Here is a 5,606-nt window from a genome sequence, read left to right on the forward strand (position 1 = left end):
ACAACTTAAAGTTCATGAAAAGGAGCAAAACAAGGATTTGCGAGTGCAAAGGCGGTAACTCTTATCCTGTGAACTCTTCCTAAATTAGATTTCAATCCCTTTTGATTATTTTCATAATTATTCTTGACAATTGTTCTAAATTCAATTTTATTCATTATTTGAGTTAAGTATAAATTAATTGTTATAATTAAAGGAGTTTTCTAGTCCTCGTGGGATTGATATTTTATTACTTGACGACATAATTGTGCACTTGCGATTTGCCCTCTCAAATTTTTGGTGCCACTGCCGGGGACTGTTTCAAAATTTCTTTAATTCTCAATTAATTCATTACTTTACTCTAGTGTATTACGCGTTTTCCTTTTTCTTGGTACCTCTACAGGTTGCACATTTGGTTTACGCAAAGTTCAAATTACTATTCAGAGCTAGAAATGACTTTTCATAGAAGAAGAAGGCAACAAAGAGAAAGAGCAAGAGAAAGACGTGGACGTGTACAAACAATGATTGAACGAGATGAAAAACCACTTCACGACTATGCATCCCCTAATACTCGTAGCTCACGTCCTGGAATAATTCGCCTAACTATTGAGGAAGAGAACTTTTCGTTGCCATATGCTCTGATCCAAATGGTGATGCAAAACCAATTTGGAGGTGGAGCTCATGAAGCTTCTAATGCCCATATTGACCAGTTCTTGGAATTCTGTGAGACAGTGAGGATTCATTGGACTTCTGAAGATGCTATTCGTCTCCGCATGTTTCCATATTCCCTTAGAGATAGAGCTAAGACATGGCTATGGAATCAAAATGCTAAAATTCAAGCAATATGGCGAACTTTGGAGGAGGCTTTTCTCAACAAATATTTTCCTCCTTCCAAAACTGTGCACTATAGCACCTCATCCAGAACTTCAGTCAAATGATAGGGAGTCAATTGATGAAGCTTGGGAAAGATGAAATGAGTTGACTGAAGCTTGCCCTCATCATGGTATTCCACCTTGGATGCTTGTTCAGAACTTCTAAAGTGGGCTAGACTTTCCATCACAATAACTATTGGACTCTTCAGTAGTTGGTGCCTTTATATGCAAAGGAATTGTTGCTGCTTCAAAGATCATAGAGAATGTCATTTCTAATCCTCACCAATGGGCAAATGAGAGGAGCACCATCCAAGAAGAGACTATGATGCACAATATTCAGGCAATCAGATGGAGAAGGTAATTTCCATGCTGGAGAACCTTTCTCGAAGGTTTAGAAAGCTAGAAAAGTATCATGCTAATGCTATTGGGTCTAGTGCAACATGTGAGGGTTGTGGGCCAAAAGGACATGAGTGGTCTGAATGCAAATACTTCACTGAACCTGAACATGGAGCATTGACTAATGAACAACCTGAATCATGAAACTACTATGACTACAAGGAGAGGAGCGGGCAACAATTCAACCCACCATAGAGGCAGAACAATTCCCAACCTTTCTTGGAGGAGCAACAACAGCCTGAATCATCAATACCAGGATGGACCAGGTAACAGGAAACCTCCAACAAGGTTTCCACAGGTACAATCTTCTCCTATTGATCCTACTCTTAAAACATTAATGAAAGGTCAGGAAAAATTGCTTGCTAACCAAAATAAATTTCATGAAGATCAAGTCATGATTAATAAAAGTTATTCAAACATGCTCAATGACTTGAATTCTAAAATATAAAACCCGACCTTCCATGGTAAAATTCTAGAAACACAAATTGCCTAACAAGCTAGTAATCCTAATAGACAAATAGGGGTGTTTCTAGGACAACCAAACACAAATCCAAATAATGAACATCATAAAGCTGTTAAATTAAGGAGTGGAAAGGAACTAAGTGATATCCCTCAAATTAGGAAAAATGCACAAGTGGAAGAGGAACATACTGAGACACAACCCCCTGAAGGGGAGCAAAATTTTGAAAAGATGTCTAAGTATGTAGCTCCACCACCATATGTACCACCAGTTCCTTTTCCCCAAAGATTAGCAGAGGCAAAATGAGAAAAGAAATTTGGGAAATTTTTGGATATTCTTAAGAAATTATATATCAGCTTATCCTTCACCGAGGCAGAGATGCCCGCTTACACAAAATTTCTTAAGAATATTTTATCTAAAAAAAGAAGACTAGAGGATTATGAAACAATCGCTTTAACTGAAGAGTGCAGTGCTTTAATTCAAAATAAATTCCCTCATAAATTAAAAGATCCTGGTAGTTTTTCTATTCCATGTTTAATTGGAAATACTAGTTTTGATCACGCCTTATATGACTTAGGGGCATGTGTGAGTCTCATGCCCTTATCTGTGTGCAAAAAATTGGAAGTGGGTGAACTAAAACTCACTACTATATCACTTCAATTAGCAGATAGGTCAGTTAAATTCCCTAAAGGTATCTTGGAGGATGTTCCTATCAAAGTTGGGAAATTTTTCATTCCAGCATATTTTGTAATACTAGAGATGGAAGAGGGTTCACAAATCCCAATCATATTAGGTAGACCCTTTTTGGCTACTGTTGGTGCTATAATTGATGTAAAGAATGGAAAAGTTTCCCTAAGCATAGGGGATGAAAAAGTTAAATTTGATATTGCTAAATCTATTAAACAACCTTCTCTTGAGGATTCATGTTTCAGGGTTGATATGCTGAACCAAGTTGTGAAAGAGGAAACAACTAGAGTGCAATCTAAGGATCCCTTAGAGAGATGCATAGTAGATGGTGATACTTCGGACGTTGATGAGGAAGTGGATGGGGTTATTAAATTTCTGAATGCAAGCCCAACACTTCCTCACAACCCGCAAGATGAGAGCGTGAAGGTAATGCCCAAATCTGAAGATTGGGAGAAGGGGAAAACACCTAAAATTGAATTAAAAACACTTCCCTCCACCCTCAGGTATGAATGTTTTGGACCTAATTCATCTTATCCAGTTGTTTTTAATGCTAAATTAAATAAATTGGAACCTGAAAAATTGCTAAGGATCCTGAGAATGCACATGAAGGTAATAGGATACACATTGGATGATATAAAATGTATGAACCCTTATTTTTGCATGCATAGAATTTTCATGGACCTAGGCATAAAACTTCAATGGAAAACTAGAGGAGACTAAATCCTAATATGAAAGAAGTGGTTAGGAAAGAAGTGCTGAAACTTTTAGATGTTCGGGGTAATATATCCTATATCTGATAGTGAATGGGTGAGCCCAGTTCATGTGATTCCTAAATAGGGAGGATTGACTATTGTGAAAAATGAATCAATACCAACTAGAACAGTCACAGGTTGGAGAATGTGCATTGATTATAGAAAATTAAACACAACCACTAGGAAAGATAACTTCCTTCTCCCATTCATTGATGAAATGCTTGAAAGGCTTGCTACACATAAATATTTCTGCTATTTAGATGGGTACTCGGGATTTCATCAAATCCCCATTCACCCTGAAGGCCTACAGAAAACTACTTTCACATGTCCTTATAGCACCTTTGCCTATAGGAGAATGCCTTTTGGGCTATGTAATGCCCAACCACTTTTCAAAGATGCATGACTGCAATATTTTCTGATTTTATAGAAAACATAATGGAAGTTTTTATGGATAATTTTTCTGTTTATGGACTTCCATTTGATATCTGATTAACAACTTTGACAAAAATATTGCAAAGATGTGAGGAAGTGAATCTTGTATTAAATTGGGAAAAATGTCACTTCATGGTGCGAGAGGGCATTGTGTTGGGCATTTAATTTTAGGAAAAGGGATAGAGGTGGCATGGCAAAAATCATAGTGATAGAAAATATGCGACCACCAATTAACATAAAAGGTGTTAGGAGTTTCTTAGGCCATGCGAGATTTTACCACAGATTCATAAAAGATTTTTCAAAAATTGTGAAACCCCTTTCTAACCTTTTAATGAAAGATACTGCATTTGATTTTAGTGCTGCTTGTCTAGAATCATTTTGCAGGTTGAAGGAGGCATTAGATACTGCACCAATATTGCAATCACCAGACTGGAATCTTCCCTTTGAAGTGTTGTGTGATGCTAGTGACTATGATGTGGGAGCAGTGTTGGGCCAAAAGAAGGACAAGAAGATGCATGTAATCTACTAAGCAAGCAAAACACTTGATGGAGCTCTAGTCAACTATGCCACCACAGAGAAGGAGCTACTAGCTGTTGTGTTTGCCTTCGAAAAATTTAGGTCCTACCTAGTAGGTTCTAAAGTTATAGTCCATACTGATCACTCAGTCCTGAGATACTTGATGAGTAAGAAAGAAGCCAAGCCACGTCTCATCCGATGGATTCTCCTTCTACAAGAACTTGATTATATTGTTGATAGAAAGGGAACAAATAATCCAGTTACACATCACTTATCTCGGCTTGAACATCCAAGTGGAGAGGAGGAAGACATACCTATTGATGATTCCTTTCCTGATGAGCAACTCCTCCTCCTCGACACTGTAGAGGCACCTTGGTATGCTGACTTTGTAAACTATTTGGTCAGCAAAATTCTTCCACCTGAAATGACACCGCAATAGAAAAAGAAATTCTTGTCAGAATTGAAGAAGTATATCTGGGATGATCCTTACCTTTATGGACTCTATGCTGATGGTATTTATATAAGATGTGTTCCAGAAGAAGAAGTGTCAAAGATCCTGAGTTTTTGCCACTCTGCCTCTTTTGGAGGCCATGCCGTTACTTTAAAAACAATAGCAAAGGTATTCCAATGTGGTTTCTTTTGGCCACACATATTCAGAGATGCAAGGAATTTTGTTCTCACATGTGATTCTTGCCAAAGGGTGGGGAACATATAAAAAAAAGCATGAAATTCCAATGAACCCCATCCTTGAGGTGGAGATATTTGATGTATGGGGAGTTGGCTATATGAGACCTTTTCCTAATTCAAACAACAACAAATATATCTTGGTGGCAGTTGATTATGTTTCCAAGTGGCTGGAGGCAATTTCTTCTCTACACAATGATGCTAAAACGATCATCAAACTATTTACCAATATCATATTTCCAAGGTTTGGGGTCCCGAGGCTAGTTATTAGTGATGGAGGCTCGCACTTCATTGAAAGACATGTTTAAAACCTCTTGAAGAAGTATGGTGTTTCTCATTGAGTTGGTACACCTTACCGCCCTCAAACAAGTGGTCAAGTGGAAGTATAAGATCGTGAGATTAAGAGCATATTAGAGAAGACAGTGTCTAGGAATATGAAAGATTGGTCCTCAAAGCTTGATGATGCTTTATGGGCTTACCGTACCGCATATAAAACACCTATTGGTATGTCACCATTCAGGTTGATTTATGGTAAGCCTTTCCACCTTCCAGTGGAATTAGAGCATACAGCGTATTGGGTAGTCAAATTGCTAAACTTTAATTTGAAAGTTGCTGAAGAAAAGAGAAAAGTCCAACTGCAAGAGTTGGAAGAACAGCGATTGGATGCTTATGAGAATGCTCGTACTTACAAAGAAAGAACAAAAAGGTGACATGACAAACACATACTCTGCAGAGAATTCCAAGTAGGGGAACTCGTTCTCTTATTCAACTCCAGATTGAGGCTCATTCCAGGGAAGCTAAATGTTAGGTATCAGTGGTAGAATACACCTA

The 5,606-nt window shown here is 37.9% G+C and overlaps 1 pseudogene; it reads left to right on the plus strand.

The window, feature by feature from the left end:
• LOC109342370 overlaps positions 4,255–5,606 on the plus strand; it is an 8,308-nt pseudogene continuing 6,956 nt past the window's right edge.

Source organism: Lupinus angustifolius, chromosome LG03 (genome assembly GCF_001865875.1).
Source record: "Lupinus angustifolius cultivar Tanjil chromosome LG03, LupAngTanjil_v1.0, whole genome shotgun sequence".
NCBI classification, from domain to species: Eukaryota; Viridiplantae; Streptophyta; class Magnoliopsida; order Fabales; family Fabaceae; genus Lupinus; species Lupinus angustifolius.